Source organism: Hyperolius riggenbachi, chromosome 6 (assembly GCF_040937935.1).
Source record: "Hyperolius riggenbachi isolate aHypRig1 chromosome 6, aHypRig1.pri, whole genome shotgun sequence".
Lineage (NCBI taxonomy): Eukaryota > Metazoa > Chordata > Amphibia > Anura > Hyperoliidae > Hyperolius > Hyperolius riggenbachi.
In genome coordinates this window covers 47,359,621-47,378,199 of record NC_090651.1, presented here as the reverse complement: position 1 = coordinate 47,378,199, position 18,579 = coordinate 47,359,621, and the positions used below count along the sequence as shown (strand labels likewise).

General features: G+C 42.8%; 1 long non-coding RNA gene across 2 annotated transcripts in view; it reads right to left on the bottom strand.

The window, feature by feature from the left end:
• Positions 1-18,253, bottom strand: part of LOC137522420 (uncharacterized) — a 64,445-nt gene extending 46,192 nt beyond the window's left edge. Inside the window, exons 1-2 of one of the 2 annotated variants that reach the window (XR_011022290.1) lie at positions 18,175-18,253; positions 380-596 (exon numbers count right to left, since the gene is read on the bottom strand). This is a non-coding gene — a long non-coding RNA (uncharacterized lncRNA). Of the gene's footprint in view, positions 1-379; positions 597-1,493; positions 1,556-18,174 lie in introns of those variants that run through there. The other variant, XR_011022291.1, reaches the window with a different exon arrangement.
• Between the last annotated feature and the right edge of the window lie 326 nt (positions 18,254-18,579).

Below are 18,579 nucleotides of genomic sequence, written 5' to 3'. Positions count from 1 at the left end.
GACAGTGTCCAAAATCCACAAAGAATCATTTATATACAAAATCAGTGCAGGTCGCAAAAGTCAATATGGTAGAGCACACAATCCTTAGAATCTTCACCGTAGTGGTTTTCAAGCTTTATACATTCCTGTGATCAGTGATCACCATCACCAAAAGATAAGGGAGGCTTACTGTCAGGCTTGTCTGGTCAATGACTATAGGTCAGGCTGTATGCCCATATGACTGACCTATAGCCCAGCTCATAACACCTGCACAAAATCCTACCTAAAACAGAACTACAATACCCTGCAGGTAGATGTAGCATACAGACTGACAGATAGTATTCACCACACAGAACCTAAGGTACAATGGAAAGCACAGTATACATTGGTATATAGTCACCTGAGGCCTGGAAGATGGAGCAATCCAGATGAGAGTCAGATGGTTGTTTGCATGTAGAATGGGATGCAGTTCAGGCACTAAGAGGTAGCGTGGTCAGTGTAGCCAGTGTCGGTCCAGGCAGAAGACAGGCAAGGTCCAGGTACACAGCAGAGATGGCAATAGGTAATCCAATAAGCGTGGTCAGGATACAAAGCAGAGTCGGCAACAGGGAAGCAAGCTAGAGTTAAACGTGGTCAAAGATAAAAAGCAGAGACAGAAACGGTAATCAAATATCTGTGAGCGCATACCCAGCAACAAGCCAGAGCTAAATGCTATCACAGGCGATGTCTGGGGGCGCTCACCAATCTTAAATACAAGGACTAACCAATCAACAAACAGAACTAAACTTAACCATAACCAATTGAAGCTCAGCATGTCAACTGGTCAGCTGGCACGCAGGCAGACACGTGGCTACTGTTTACATCGGCGGAGCGCGCACTGAGAACGCGTCTTCCGCCTGCCGCTGACTCACGCGCTGAGCAGCGCATGAGTCAGCGGCAGGGCCGGTAGCATTATGTGAGTCAGCGGCAGGGCCGGCAGCGACATGCTCATTCCTTACACTTACCAACTTTGGACAACACACATTATAAAGTTGTATACATCACATCCATTAGTAAGAGCACTAAACAACAGTCACATTTACTCCGATCAAAGCAAACACGACATCCAGGCATTAGTATGGAAAATACAAGGAAACAGCAGCTCTAAGTGTAAACCATTTATTTTCAAAGGCCAAAAACAAATAAAACATTTAAAAAACAGTTAGAAGACTTACATACGAGGCCGAGAAAATGGGAACCCTGGTATAAATTTGCACATGTGTGCTGGTTAACAGCAAGTAAGACAGTAAAAAAGGTTCCTCCTGTCTCCTATCGTTTGGTGATGGTTTAAAAAGTTACTAATATTTAGAGGCTAGTGGTGGACAGTCTGTGAGCTGTTATCTTTATTTATGAGGGTCACTTATCCTATATACCACCTTATTTGTTCCTTGTTACCACTCAACAATCCCTATACCTACTTACAATTATTTACCTTTGTAGGTACTCAAGACTTGGTAACTCATAGTCACACTCACCCTTATCTTGTTTTTTGTACTTTTGTACTAGTTCCTTTCACCGATTGATGATAGATGGTCATTCTACAGAAATGAATAAAGAGGCTTTCTACAATCTTTAGTGCAGTGTCATCTAGGAATCAGATGGCTCAGCGGTGCTGATGTAAACAAATAGTACACCAACTACTGAGTAAAATGCACTATAATATTTTTTAATTTTTTTAAAAAAATGTTCATGTTGCTGTCACTTACACTAGGCAGTGAATATCTGACAAGTCTTGGACTAGTCCATCACCTCATGGGGAATTTTCAGTTATCTCTCTATTTCCAAAAACACAAGTGCCAAAATAAGTGTACTGTACTGTATAAAAAAAAGTAGGAAGGTTGGCTGACATCTTTGTATAGATTCTTTCCGGGGAATGCTTTTGTAAAAATAAAGGTAATACTGAGAATCCCCCATAAAGAGATGCACTAGCCCAAAATCTATCTATCAGATCTGTAAGCTTTTTACTATGTACTGTAAGTGAAAGCAACATAGGAAACAAAAGTAATTTTGAGTGCATTTTACTCTAGGAGAAATGTACATTTTATTAGTACTGTATATACAGTGAGATACGAAAGTTTGGGCAACCATCTTAATCATCATGATTTTATGGTATAAATCGTTGGTTGTTATTGGATTTACAGAAGTGTGAAATAATTGTTTACATAAAATTAGGTAGGTGTAACACTTGGGAGGTCGGCAGCGGCGAGCGGGCAGGGTATCTCCGCCACTGCCACCGCCGCTGCCGCCCGCTCCTCGGGAGATTCCCTCAACATCACCAGTTGCTGGGACTTGTTCTCTGTCACATTGTCTGTGTAATGATAGTACCTCACCAGCCCCTCTGGTGAGGTCTCGCCTAATTACTAGGTTACAGTCTGTGTATTATAGTACCTTACCAGTCCCTCTGTTAAGGTCTTGCAAAACTAATAAAGTTACGGTTGCACCAAGCACTACACTCTTAGCACCCTTTTAGCTATACTAGTATTATTGGTGATTCTGCAGATCACCACATAATCAGGTATAGTGGCTGTATTATTGGTGATTCTGCAGATCACCATGTAATCAGACATCTAAGTTGCTAATCCCAACCGTTACAGTAGGTGTGTAAATTGAGGCACTGTTTTCATTTTATTGATTCCAAAACCTTTAGAACTAATTATTGGAACTCAAATTGGCTTGGTAAGCTCAGTGACACCTGACCTACATACACAGTTGCATCCAATTATGAGAAAGAGCATTTAAGGGGGTCAATTGTAAGTTTCCCTCCTCTTTTAACTTTCTCTGAAGAGTAGCACCATGGGGGTCTTAAAACAACTCTTACATGACCTGAAGACAAAGATTGTTCACCATCATGGTTTAGGGGAAGGATACAGAAAGCTGTCTCAGACATTTCAGCTGTCTGTTTCCACAGTTAGGAACATATTGAGTAAATGGAAGACCACAGGCTCAGTTCAAGTTAAGGCTAAAAGTGGCAGACCAAGAAAAATCTCGGATAGACAGAAGCAACGAATGGTGGTGAGAACAGTCAGAGTCAACCCACAGACCAGCACCAAAGACCGACAACATCATTTTGCTGCAGATGGAGTCACTGTGCATCGTCCAACCATTCGGCACACTTTACACAAGGAGATGCTGTATGTGAGAGTAATGCAGAGGAGGACTTTTCCCCGCCCACAGCACAAACAGAGCCGCTTGAGGTATGCTAAAGCACATTTGGACAAGCAAGCTTCATTTTGGAATAAGGTGCTGTGGACTGAAGAAACTAAAATTTAGTTATTTGGGCATAACAAGGGGCATTATGCATGGAGGAAAAACAACACAGCATTCCAAGAAAAGCACCTGCTACCTACAGTAAAATATGGTGGTGGTTCCATTATGCTTTGGGGCTGTGTGGCCAGTGCAGGGACTGGGAATCTTGTCAAAGTTGAGGGATGCATGGATTCCACTCAGTATCAGCAGATTCTGGAGATCAATGTCCAGGAATCAGTGACAAAGCTGAAGCTGCACCGGAGTTGGATCTTTCAATAAGACAATGACCCTAAACACTGCTCAAAATCCACTATAGCATTCATGCAGAGGAACAAGTACAACATTCTGGAATGGCCATCTCAGTCCCCCAGACCTGAATATAATTGAAAATCTGTGATGTGAGTTAAAGAGAGCTGTCCATGCTCGAAATCCATCAAACCTTAATAACCTAGAGATGTTTTGTAAAGAGGAGTGGTGCAAAAAACCTTTAACCAGAATCCAGACTTGCATTGGAACCTACAGGAAGCGTTTAGAGGCTGTAATTTCTGCAAAAGGAGGATCTACCAAATATTGATTTCATTTATTATTTGTGGTGCCCAAAGTTATGCACCTGCCTAATTTTGTTTAAACAATTATTGCACACTTTCTGTAAATCCAATAAACTTCATTTCACTTCTCAAATATCACTGTGTGTGTCTCCTATATGATATATTTAACTGACATTTTGTATCGTAACAACCAACGATTTGCACAGTAAAATCGTGACGATTAAGAAGGTTGCCCAAACTTTCGCATTCCCACTGTATATATAAAATGTTAACATTTTTGTGATAGTGGTCCTTTAAGACTATATGTTTGTTCTCGAGCTTATAACAGTGTGGGTAATTTTTTGGAGCAGAAGGAAAATTTTGAATTTGTACAGTATACGGTACATTTTTAACCATATATCAGAAACCGTTTACTGCAGTCCCTTAAGTGAAACGGAATTTCCCTTTAAGTTTCTGGTGATGGAGGAGATTTACCGAGTGTGGTACAGAAACCAATCAAACAAAAAGAGCAGGCTGGGATTTTATTTTTCTTAATAAGGAAAAGCAAATCCAGGCACTTAAAAATCCACTGCATAAAAAAAAGGAAGTATATAAAAGAAAGATCTTAAAAGGTTTTGCACCTGGGAGCTCTCAATAATGGCTTTAAGATGTGGAAAAGGCCCGCAGACTGAGCACTAAAAGTCTGTGAGTGAGTTAATGCATGAATCAAGGTTAGGTAAGATTCTATTTCATTTCGGCTCATTCGTTGCAGCCTCCTCTAGTCGCGGTAGGGTGGTAAGCACTCTCTTCTGAACGCCGGCTCTTTTCTGAACTCATGAGGAGCACCTATTCACAGGCAGTCTCTCACCCCACTGTCTCCAGGCTGGAAAACCGAAAATCTGCATGTTCCCCACCTTGGAGGAGAGAAAAAACCCCTGAAGAGATGAATATGCTTGAATTCTTTGACCCCTACTCTGCTTCTGTTCTCAGGTCTAGAGATCGCATTTTGTGCTGTACTTTTTTTATTCATCAGATGTGAGGAGGGAGCATGGAGAGATGAAGAAAGGCCTAAAGTCTGTATGATACAGAAAGGTAGTTAAATCCCGCTTTTAAAGTGTCAGAACAGATGGGGAATAATTGAAGAGGTGTATCGCGGATGAGAAGGACCAGAATCCTCTTTGTTTTGCCCGTGCAGATGTCAGTGGAATAAAAAAAAAAAGTTTTCTCTTCCGTCTTCCACATTAGAGTGCTATTGTTGGGTTTCGCCAAAGAGTTCTTTGTTAAATAAGTGTTCAGGTGGCGTGAAACACACACACACATCGTGTTTCCAGCATGGGAGACGGAGGATGATTATTCATGTTTTGATGGAAAAAAAAATCAAAGGATGAATCATTTGCAATTCAAAGTGGTTGGATGGTGTTTATTGTGTTTCTTGACAAACCTAATAAAATGACTTCATGGGGTTTTTCTTCCACACATCTTAATTTAAAGTGAACTGTGTGGAGCGAATTATATATCAAACAACATTGCAACATTAAAGGAGGCACCGTAAGGTGTTCTGAGATATTCTTGGGATCACTTCAGGTGTCTGCTATGCGTGCCTGCAGCCCCTACAGGTCAAAGTGGATCCTCTTCTATGTGCGTACATTTAAAATGGGGCCATGGGGATTTGGGCACCGGAGAAAGCCGCAAGTAGAATATCAGTACATACCAATATTCTACAATGAACACTGCATAATTCCGATAGTAGGATATCGATAATCTTAAACAATGTTTTACTACGCCCAAAACTAACCTTACTCTCACATGAGCCCTCACCCCCATTGCCCAACCCTAACCAACTCCCCCCTCCTTCCCCACCAATGCCTAACCCTAACTGTTCCGCCACCTATGCATAACCCTAATCAACCTCCCACCAATGCCTCACTCTAACTGGCACCCCTGCCAATGCCTAACCCTAACCAAACTCCACCCCCCAATGCCTTGTCACAACCGACACTGCCCCCCCCCAATGCCTAACCCTGACCAACCTCTCCCCCGATGACTATGACTAACCCTAGCCGACCCCCTGCTGCTGAATAGGCTAATTAATGGACATCAACAGCCTAATCCCAATATTTATAGAGTGTCACCAGTGCCCAAATTACATTCCCTACCCCCCCCGGGTGCCGCAATAGTTGCATTGCAGTCTGTGTGGCCCCCATTTTACCATAGCGCCACTACTGTCCAGCATTAACCATTTCATTGCAAGTGTAGCCACTTCTACCAACTTTAAAGAGAAACTCCGACCAAGAATTGAACTTTATCCCAATCAGTAGATGATACCTCCTTTTACATGAGGAATCTATTCCTTTTCACAAACAGACCATCAGGGGGCGCTGTATGACTGATATTGTGGTGAAACCCCTCCCACAAGAAACTCTGAGGACCGTGGTACTCCTGGCAGTTTCCTGTCTGTGAACCTTGTTGCATTGTGGGAAATAGCTGTTTACAGCTGTTTCCATTTGCCAAAAAAGCACGCAGCAGCTACATCACCTGCCAACAGTAAAAATGTCACCATGTAATAAATGTCAGAATGTAAATCAGGGATTTAATAGATTTTACAATGGGAAAACAGACTAAATCATTTATACATAATTATTGTAAAAATGAAGCACTTTTTTATTACATTATTTTCACTGGAGTTCCTCTTTAACATCCATGTGCAACGGCTCTTCTCTTTCATATACAGCTCCCTTGAACAGCAGCTCCTCACTTCCTTGTTTTGCTCCCCATTTTGCAGCCTCTCTTTTCCATTTGCAACAAACCCTTTGACCATACCCAGCCACCCTAGTCTCAGGGCTATGTAGCCTTTTTTAGACATATGGTCCAGTTGGCAAGTCTTCATAGTAGATGAGACAGAGGCCAGGTGATGACATCATCCTGAGGTTAGAGAGGGTGTGGCTGGCATTGGAGGGGGCAGAGGTGTGGCATTGGCAGGCGAGGGTGTGACTGATTTCCAAACCAGAAAATCCATTTAACCACTTGCCGACCGCGCACTCATAACGCGCGTCGGCAAAGTGGCAGCTGCAGGACCAGCGACGCAGTATTGCGTCGCCAGCTGCAGGCTGATTGATCAGGAAGCAGCCGCTCGCGCGAGCGGCTGCTTCCTGTCAATTCACGGCGGGGGGCTCCGTGAATAGCCTGCGGGCCGCTGATCGCGGCTCGCAGGCTAAATGTAAACACAAGCAGAAATAATCCGCTTTGTTTACATTGTACGGCGCTGCTGCGCAGCAGCGCCGTAAGGCAGATCGGCGATCCCCGGCCAATCAGCGGCCGGGGATCGCCGCCATGTGACAGGGGACAGCCTGTCACTGGCTGCACAGGACGGATAGCGTCCTGTGCAGCCCCGATCACCGGAGATGAGCAGATAGGAGAGGGAGGGGGGAATTTCGCCGTGGAGGGGGGCTTTGAGGTGCCCCCCCGCAACATGCCAGACAGGAGGAGCGATCAGACCCCCCCTGCACATCATCCCCATAGGGGGGAAAAAAGGGGGGCGATCTGATCGCTCTGTGTGCCAGCTGATCTGTGCTGGGGGCTGTAGAGCCCACCCAGCACAGATCACAAAAAATAACGCTGGTCCTTAAGGGGGGGTAAAGGGTGGGTCCTTAAGTGGTTAAACATTGGAACTTACCACCAGTAAAAGACCTCAAAGCCACCCTCCAATGGGCGGTTGAAAATGAAGAGACTGACAGGTATTCCCTGTCTTCTCCCATATTTGACCTCAGGTGGCATCATCACTCCAAATATATGGTGGAAGTCATCCAGTAGACATAGTCAACAGGTAGTGGGAAACACTAACATGACATCAATCCTGTAGCCTCAAAGGTATCTATAGATTATGTAAGGGGCAAGATTGGGTATCTTATAATGTTAAGTGAGCACATGGATGTAGCAATAGCCATAGCAACCATAGCAACTGCTATAGGGCCTTGGATATGAGGAGGCCCAGGTGGTACTTGATGTGTTCATAATTAGCTTTCCGTTGTTTGTCCATCCTCTGACTATGTCTCAGTGCCTATGGGCTATGCACAGTGTGCACTGCATAGAAATGTAAATTGCCCAATCAACTCATATTCATAGGATAGGGGCAGGTGGCATTACTCAAGAGTGCCTAGATTTAAAGGCCCCATGAAAATGTAGCTACGTGCTGGCGGGTGAATGAACAGAGAAAAATCATGTAGTTAGGCTTTAAAGAGACTCTGTAACAAAATGTTGAGCCTTATTTCTTCTATCCTATAAGTTCCTATACCTGTTCTAATGTGATTTGGCTTACTGCAGCCTTTTCAAGTTGCACTGTCTCTATAATAAATCCTATCTTCTCTCCTCTGTCGGCTCTGTCAGGCTCAGGCTGGAATGTGTGGAATGTGCAGCACAGCTTGTGATAGGCAGAAGCTTAACACACCCTCTCCAAGCTCTCCTCTCAGCCTATCACACTCTGGTTAGCAGCCATGTCTTTTGTTTGTAAACACTTCCTAAAACTGGCAATTACAAGCGAGGATTGCAGCAGGGAGTGGCAGAAACAGCACAGAGGGGCCCAGGAGAACAGAATGAATAGAATGGTGTGCTTTTTATTGTAAGAATTTTAGAGTACAGATTCTCTTTAAAGAGTGCCTGAAGAGAAAAAAATGACCAGTTTGAGATCTTACTTTGGGAGAGGGAAGCCTGACGCCCTCCTCCTCACTGAGCCCCCCGCAAGCCTGTCAACAATGGCTTGTCAATAAAGCCCATGAGCCAGTTGTGCGTGAGCACGAGCACGGAACAGAAATGGCTCCACTTTCTCTGCCAAGCCCAAGTGGCAGTTCCTTGCCACTGTGCAGGTCCCAGCCATCCTGCACCTGTGCAGTGCATCTGTACTTGTCACTGGGCCAGAGTGACAATGGGGGAAACCTCTGGAGGAGGTAAGTACCTACATTTTTGACAAAAGGATCCCACTGGGTTGCTTTAATTCTAATGCTTTTTCCTCTATCCCTGACTTAACACACACTATTACTGTAATTCCCTGCTGAATTTTCCTATATTGTAGTTTTTAAACTCCATGACAATTGCCGTGATAAGTGTAACAATAACACAACGGCTGACAGCAGTAAGCTTATCTCTGCTCTGTTAATTTACTGCTAAACCAAGATTCTTGACTCCTGTAATGTTAATCCTCGTACAACCACTAAAAAACACTCACCCTGGACCATCTTTCTGGACTTCTCAGCGGAGAATCCGGCAGCATGTGTACTGCTGCCCTACAAAGTAATTTAGCCATCCACCATGCCGTATCGCTAAACGATGAATGAGCACATTGTTTTCTTTGTTTTTCCTGCATCACAGGATGCTTCTTGCTTATTTGATTCCTTTCTTCCCTTTTCCACCCTCCATAGAACTGCACATGCCGATTGCTAAGACAAGGACTGTGCATGTACGGTCCTCATTACCCAAACTGTCACCAAAATGATATCATGAAACGTATGTCTAGTACGGATAAAGTCTAGAACATAATTAGCAAAAAGAAAAAGAATCTCATATTTTTATTTTCAATTGTATAGCTTTTTTTTTTTCTTTTAATAACATTGCACAGTATTGTCACAGTTGCACACTCTGGGCCATATTCTATTGCAGAACTCACCTGCGCTAAGCCAGGGTCGTAACTAGACTTAACAGCCCCCCCCCCTGCAAAAATGATAGCATGAGGCCTCCTTGGTCCCCAAACCCCATGCAGGTCACATGATCGGGAGCCGGCAAATGGCAGCAGAGAGCGTTCTGCTGTTAAGCAGTGTCTGTAAGCAGGAAAAAATTACACATGCTCCTGCATGCGTTTTTTTCAAGCGAAAAGGTAGGTAGGTTTTTTTGCTAATTGGATGCACTTGCGGATGGGCAGAGGGTGGAGGAGGGGCCACGCAAAGCCTCTGGGCCCCCCTGCCATGGGCGGGGGTCGCTGGGGTGATTGTTACGCCCATGCGCTAAGTGCTCACGAGTTCTTAAAGAGAACCCGAGGTGGGTTTGAAGAATATTATCTGCAAACAGAGGCTGGATCTGCCTATACAGCCCAGCCTCTGTTGCTATCCCAAACCCCCCTAAGGTCCCCCTGCACTCTGCAATCCCTCATAAATCACAGCCACGCTGCTGACAAAAGCTTGTCAGAGCTGGCTGTGTTTATCTCTATAGTGTCAGTCTGCTGCTCTCCCCGCCTCCTGCAGAACTCCAGTCCCCGCCTGCATCCCTTCCCTCCCTGCTGATTGGAGGGAAGGGACGGGGGCAGGGACCGGAGCTATGCAGGAGGCGGGGGAGCAGCTGAGACTGACACTACAGATGTAAACACAGCCACACAGCATGGCTGTGCTTTATGAGGGATTGCAGAGTGCAGGGGGACCTTAGTGGGGTTTGGGATAGCACCAGAGGCTGGGCTGTATAGGCAGATTCAGCCTCTGTATGCAGATACCATTCTTTAAACACACCTCGGGTTCTCTTTAAATTAGGCAATGGGAGCATCTCCTAATCCAATTCATCCTAACGGTCCTTCCGGCGGTACAGATCTCGCTTGGTCGATATAATCATCCGGCGAGATCTTTACACACTATCTAATTGTTCTTTTCATGTCTCGGGAAGTTATGCTTCTCGGCAGACATTAGTGTTAGCTTAGACCTGCAAAGAGGTCTAAACCAGCTAATAATTTACTTTTTCCGAGAGCAATTATTAAAGATGACCCCCAGATGCAGTGGCTGAAGATGGCGGCGGATGTTCAGCTGGTGCGCGCGCATGTGTGGGGAGCGAGGCGGTGGTGCTGAAAGACAGCACGACAGGGTCAAACTATGCTCCCCATCACCAGGTAATAGGGAGCATCGCTCAGACTTTTTGCCTAGGTAATGTTCCCTAACGATTGGCCATTGCATAAAGAAAACCGCCAATACAATTTGCCGGTAATACTCCCGCAATGGCAAGGTGATAAGCAACTTGCATCTGCAAGCTACTTTTCACCTGGAATAGAATATGGCCTCCTGTCTTTTAAGTTATAAATCAAAGAAGAACTAATGTCCCTTTGAACTTTCCTGCAGTAAAAGCTTGTCTTAAAGGGGAACTTCAGCCTAAACAAACGTACTGTCATTAAGTTACATTAGTTATGTTAATTAAAATAGAAAGGTAATATAATCTCTTACCCACCCTGTTTTAAAAGAACAGGCAAATGTTTGTGATTTCATGGGGCAGCCATCTTTTTGGTTGAAAGGAGGTGACAGGGAGCATGAGACACAGTTCCAACTGTCCTGTGTGCTGATCACCCCCCCCCCCCTCAGTTGCTAGGCAACGTAAATAACAACATAGGAAATCCCATCATGCTTTGCACAGCATCAGGGGAAAAATGCCCAGGCAGTTTTCTTTGATGGGACAGACCTTAGTTTTTGTGCAGCTAAAAAAAGTTCTGATGCTGTGAAACTGTTGAAGAAACAAAAAGCCTTTTCAGTGCTGCTGAGTAGATTTTTAGTCTGGAGGTTCACTTTAAGCTATCTCTCACTGTTTCTTCGCTGTTTAAGTGCTTCAAACAACAGGGCTGTATTTGATCCAGTAGATAGCATAGCTCACAGAACCTCCTTTGCATGAATAACAACTGATGTTTTTAGCTCTTCCTGTACTGCAAAACAATAGGGGACTCTTTTCTTCGCTACTAATAATTGTTTTCCTTAGCTGTACTACACATACAACTCATTATCTCATAAGTTTATTTTCGCTTCAGTTTTGCTTTAATGCCACTGTCAGTCAAACCAGCAGTTGACATCAAAAACATTTAGTTATAATTCATGCTGCTTATGAAAAATAAAAATGTATTTTTAGTGCTGCACATCATAAATAAATAAAATATATATACTGATAACATTATACATTTCTCGGAGGAGAGACATCGTGGCAGATTTAGCGCACAAAGAGATACATACCCCGGAAAGTGCTCTTTGTATTCATTCCAGTACTATTTTTTTTATATCATTTCATAATTCCCCCAATGTTTAGAAAAAAAATTATGTAATAAAAAAACCTTGCTGCTCAATTATTCTGCTGCTTAATTGACTTTTTCCGAGAGCGATTGTTAAGTACAGTTTGAGAGCACAGTTCTACTATTCAGTCTATTCCACTTTTTAAGTTTGCTTTTTAAACAATCTTTAGAATTCAGCCCACACTTCAGACAATTTAATTAAACTAATTAGTACATGAATGTGATCGGTTTGTAAATACTTGTGGTTCATACAAAAACTATATTTGTCTGTTGCACAATATTAAGCAGGCTTGTTTCTTTAAAGCGCCACTGCAGGCACAAATGTTTTCTTAGATCTGTGCAGGCATTGAGTTACAGCTGATATTAAATACATCGCTTTTAAGTTACCTGCTCTGGAGTTTAGACACCAGCTGCCCTGCCCCACAGATTGTCTGTGCTGCAGACTACAATCTTCTCTGAGGGATCCACTCTGTGCCTGCCTCCTTGCAGCCTGAACACCAGAAAGGCCCAAGTAGCAGCAGCCACATCAACAGATACAATTTTTCTCATCTCAAATGTGTTCAAAGTTCTGCTTTAGTTTGGGTGTAGCGTTTGGTGGCTTTGAAAGCCTCGACTGTTGTACTTTCGCTGCTCACCAGCAGGACAAGATTTTCTGGACATTGTTGTGCCTGAAACTCCCTGATTCACCTGCTGGTGGCACCGTGCTCCTGGACTGTTGTACTTCCACTGTTCACTAGAAGGTGTCCTTCCTACAAGCTGTCTGGACATTAATCAACTATACATACATCTTCAGCTCCACTATTTAAAGGACAACTATCAAAGTTAGGTAAAATTCTAAATGCCACATACATTTCCAGTAATTGCTACAAATAGCAATACAAGGGCTTTTTTTTATCTTTTCATGTGTGTGAAGAAAAAATGACAAAGCAGAGTTACTGTGGGCTTTACTACGGAGGACTGTGCCCAGCACATCCAACATACAGAACCATATAGACCTCACTTGCAGTTAAACTGTGAGGAAAATATATTCAGAATGATATAAAGCAGAAATATAGCTTCCAATAGTGTGTAAATAATCATCACCTGCAGCTGTGTGCCTGATCCTTGCTGTGTGTATCTCTCTCTCTGCCTCAGCAGTGTAAACAATTTACAGCCAGGGAGAAGTGTAGCTTAGACAGTTCTGCGCCCCCTCCCCCCCCCCCATGCCAATACAATTGTTACATATAGCTGATAAACAGGGCTATTTTTTTCACATAGGCTGAGCCTAGAGACCTCTAAAAAATATATTTTAATGATGCTGGGTAAAACCTAGATAGGAATGAGGGGTTTACAGAAGAACTGTTTCTTTGATAGTTGTTCTTTAAGGTCTCTAGCCTTTCTGGAATTTTGCCACAGCATGTGCTTAGTTGCCTCCTGTTGACTGTTGTGCCTCTTTGCTTTTCTCCTGATCCCTTTGCCTCTGACCTCGATCTGCCCTTGTCTTTTCTTTGTGCTGTTGCAATTGGTTTGTACAATAATTTTCAGTAAATACTCAGTTATGGCTGCCAGTTGTGATCACTTGCACTAGTGCCACTACAGTCATAACAGGATGGTTGAGGCCATCAGGGATGAGTGACCACAGTTTTGCAGGGAAGTTAACTTACCTGTAGGACCACCTCTTGCTCCATTCTCCTGATACTTCCTCCTTCACATGGAAGTTCTGACAGTGAAGCAGGAAGTGTTGGGAGGATGGTACTCAGCATGGAGCGCCATAACAGGAGGTCATACAGGTTAAATAAATTGACTCCCTCTGCCACAGATTCTTCCTTGAACACGAGCGGGAACAATTTTGCTTCTCAACAAACCATGGTTGCTCATAATCCTTCTTGGCCATATGATGGTAATTTATAGACAGGACTTTAATCCTAAGAAGCCTTGTTTAGTACAAAAAATGGCAATTGTTAATCCTTATGTTATTAGCCTTACAGATGGTGTGTTCACCGGAAAATTGAGTTTAAATTGCAGCTGTACTTTAATCCCACCTCTAAGCACCAATCTAATATGATATAATAATTAAAGAGGAACTATAACTAAGAATTGAACTTTATCCCAATCAGTAGCTGATACCCCCTTTCCCATGAGAAATCTTTACCTTTTCTTGAATAGATCATCGGGGGGGGGGGGGGGGGGAGGGGGGGGTCTGTATGGCTGATATTGTGGTGAAACTCCTCCCACAGTGTGATGTCAGGACCTAGGTTCTGACAGTTTCCTGTCTGTGAACCTCGTTGTAACGTTGCATTGTGGGAACTAACAGCTGTTTCCATCTGACAAGCAAACAGTATCTCCCACTGTGCATATGTAGATCTATAAAAAGAAAAACTTTTAGCCTATCGCAATGTTAGTGGGTGTGTTTATAAATAATGGCAGTTAGTTGTGTCAGTTTTTTTCTTGTCTGTCAGTAGTAAAGATGATTACGCGCAGGCTCATTGTGGGTCAAACAACACAAGCAAGTTACATAGCGAATATCAATAATTTATTGATTTCTCTGCTATTTTTTAACTTCTCACTTAGCATTGTATAGATTTATTTTTCTCCCCTTTTTTTCTAAGTTTTCTAGTTTTCTTTAACTATAAAATGTTCATTTTTTGTTTTAGTCTGTGTGTGTGTATTTGTGTAATAAGGCTTTAGCAGATAAAAAATAAAACAAAACTAGAAGCAGAGACGTATTAAGGCTTTGTTTTAGGCCCTGAGGGTGTGGCTGCTGTAGCTGTTAGATTTGCATCATCCCTACTGACTGCAATGTAGAGTACACAGACTGAATCCATGTGAGAGGATTGCAGCCAATTGCAATGACTGTTTTATTATAAATGTATAGCATGAGAACGGGTACAAAACTTTTCTAAGTTGCTAAAAATGAGTGTGATCATAACAAGATGTGGGTGAAGCTAGCCGTAATGGGGGTCTGGGGCAAACTTTACCCCCACACATGAAATGCGGCAAATGTTACCCCTAACACATACAAATACAGCAAACATTACCTCTGACCCAGGAAGTGCGGCAAAATATTTTATTCCCCCAGTCTATCCCACATATCAGAAACACGGTCTTTGAAATCTTTAACATGAGAAGAGCACAACGTTTGTAAGTAAGTTCATTAGATGACAGGAGGGCGAAATGTCCTTTTTAGAATGGCCTTCCAAATGCATCATTCATGATGCTGGGAAGGGGACAATCTCACAAGGATTTTGAACTGCAGTCCTCAAGGGTTGGGGTTTTTACACATTTTTGACAAAGCTTAAATGAATGAATGGGACTGAATCAGAAAAGGTGTTGATCAACAAGTAGAGCACATTTATCCATTTCTCAGTCTATCCCAGTAATGTACCAAGGGGTAGGCAAAGGTGGGGTGGGGAAGTGGGCCTAACTTCATTTCTCCCTCCCTTCTACTCCAGAGGCCCTCCTTCTGTGCTCCCTCCTTTCCGCCCATCCACCTCACCAGCTAGCCGCTCCCTGCCTGCTCTCTCTGTATGCCCCATGTAATCACGCTACATGTAGAGAACAGGAAGTGGTGAGCTTCCGGCTGGTGAAGACTAGAGGATTGACGGAGAGGACATCGGGAACAGGTGAGACTATATCACTCAAGCAGAACTCTGTGCTCTGCAATTGGGGAGACACAGGAGGGAAGCCAGGGGAGGACTGGCCAGGGGGGAAGGGTGGAGATTTCCCCCCAGGCTGCCTCTCATTTAATGATTTAGGGCTGGTGCATTCATGTTTTCGTATAAGGCAATGTAAACCACTAGGCTAGCTGAGGGAAATACACGCCCAATTACAGAACAATTAGAGGGTGGGCAAGCTGGTAATATACACAGCATGATGCAGAGCAGAGGCTTGCCTGCAGGGTCCGTGGGAAAAAAATCTCCTCAAGAAATCTGTCTGGTCTCTCACCATTGTTAAATTGACTGCACAGCTACATAAGGTATTGTCTAGGTTGAAAAGTATTCAACAGTCCCTAGACTCCAGGAGGGCTGCTGGCAGACGGTCCCTAGACTCCAGAAGGGCTGCTGGCAGACAGTCCCCAGACTCCAGAAGGGCTGCTTGCAGGACTTGTGTGAGAGATTGGTAGGGACAGGAGTCATATTTCAGGCAAGTAGCCTGTGTGTGATGTGGCTGCAATACAGATAACTCATGTAACTCAATACAGATAATACATGCAACTCAAAATGTATTATGTGCCCCCTGGTGCTAGTGCATTTATACTTTACCTGTCATGCTGTCCCTAGAGTATCCTTGCTGTATTTCCCACGTGACTACTGGCATATAGCACGTGTGTGATGTCATTTGGGCTGGGGCTGCTGTGAAAACGGGCCTCTAGTTTGTGTTTTCCCCCCAGGCCAAAAGGTCCCAGTCCTCCCCTGAGGGAAGCCCATGGAGAGGTAGGGAGGAATAAAGTTGGCCCCCTCCCTGGTCATCACCCTCCCTCCCCCTGTCTTTCCCTCGGTACTACTGGGATGGTACTACTGGGATGGAGTGAGAAACAGAGTAATGTCCTCTACTTAATGAACCAGGCCTTTCCTAAAGAACATGTCCTTATTAAATGGAACTTGAAGCCAGAGGTAGGTGGAAGCAGCCATATTTATTTCCTTTTAAACAATACCGGTTGCTTGGCAGTCCTGCTGAGCTCTTTGTCTGCAGTAATGTTTGAATCACACACCTGAACCAAGCATTGCAAAATGAGAAGTTAAAAAATAAAAGAGAGATCAAGAAATGATTGATATTCGCCAAGAAAATTTGAGGACAGGTTCTCTTTAAAAGTTCGATATGGTTACAGGGATATGCTACTCTGCCAGGATCCACATCCCCTTTAACAAAAATGACAGCATATTTCAAGCGATTTAATCACTGAATGGAAAGTGACAAGTCTTCAGTCTTTTGCAGGCGCAGCTTCAAGAGAGCTTTTCCATTATGGTATAACTCATAGGGATTGACAGTGGTAAATATATAGTCTGTGACACTCCTGCCTTGTATACGTCTCCTTAAAAATAGATTTTGATGATTAATAATTCATGACCCAGATTTATTTGCCTCCAATAAAACCAAATTAACATCTTGACAAATAACAGCCTTTTTTTTTTCCAAGGCCTTGCCTGCTACCAGAATGTATAATTTCTGGAACATACATATATATATTTTTGTATTTAACATATTATCGTAGGTGGTTGTTTAAATGAAACATATCTCGCCTGACATGTACCAGTGAACAACCTAAAATATTAACTGCTATATTTAAACTTTGTGCTGTGTTGTCATGGAAACAGAATCTTCCCAAATGGATACCGTGTAAAGAGCTGTATCAAATTGTTCTGTTGATAAAATTTAAAAAATAAAAAAAAGTAATTACATTAAGTTTTTTTTTTCTTTTTTTTTTTCATCTCTACAATACGTGAAAAAAATAATAACTTGTTTATGTAATCAAACATTGCCACTTACGTCAATTATTTGTTGTCTCACAATTTTCTATCGTGTTTACGCCGCCGTGTCCGTTGATTTGATCTTTATCGGAATTGAGATTCATCTTATTTGCGGAGGATTCATGTATATATTGATAGGTTATGACTCATGAGGTGCCACTTTTGAGGTCCCCTCCGCCCCCCCACCACAACTGGCGTTTTTGCAGACCGACTGCTATTGACTTCAAACGCGAGGATTTCACAGCGCTTGCTTTGGTGGATACTTTATAATCCTGGCTCTTTTTTTCATGATTATTTTAAAATCTTCTAAGCAAATGATAAGTACAAAGCGAGAGACTTGCAATGCCAAGTATATTGATCTATATTAATAATAAAAAGAAAAAAAAAACAGCGCAAACTACTCAATGGGTGGAGGAGTTGAAGGAATCTTATTTGAATAGGGTGTACCACTGACCCAAATAAATTATTAAATTCCAGACCTTTTGTTTTTACATATCTTTGTGCTATTCAAAGAAATAAAAGCAATACAGTGTTATGAAAAAAACATGGCTATTTTTAAATTGGCTGGTTTTGATTATGATTTTCTAAAGCCATTTTAAACCAGACTCTAAAGTGTACCTGTTTTTGTTCTGTAATTGTGAGAATTGCATCTGGTATTTTTTATTCCTAAATTGCCTCTTGCATGTTCAATTTTAGGGCTTAAAGGACCTCTTTCGCGAATGAGGAAAAAAAATAAAAAGTGGTTTATGCATAAACTATTAAACATCCTTCTAAAATAGTGTAAAAAGTAAAAAAAAAAATGAATGGTTTCATCAAAGCAACATGTAATCCTCAGTGTATGTAAATGACGGACTGGGAGGCTAATCCATTTGTTAGGGGTGTTTTTTTTTTTTACTTTCATTTCACAAACATAACTTTTGCCTACCTAGCTTTCAGTGGTGTAATCCATTGCTGGCAGGAATCGCTGTTACAGCTGTTATAACAACGGCTTTGTATGTGTTTACATTGTTGCCTGGCAACCAGATTCCCGGTCTGTGCAGAGAGTCATCTGTTATCAGCTGCTGGGAAAATTAGCCATAATCAGCCCCATCTACACCATACAATTCTTTGTCCGATTCGATTCAATCCGATTCGATTCATTGATTTGATTTGATTCAATCTGACATGTCCGATTCATGATTCGATTCAATTTGAATCGAATTGAATCGAATCATGAATTGGACAGGTCGGATTGAATCGAATTAATGAATCGAATCAAATTGAATCGAATTGGACAAAGAATCGTATGGTGTAGATGGGGCTGATTCTGGCTGATTCTCCCAGCAGCTGA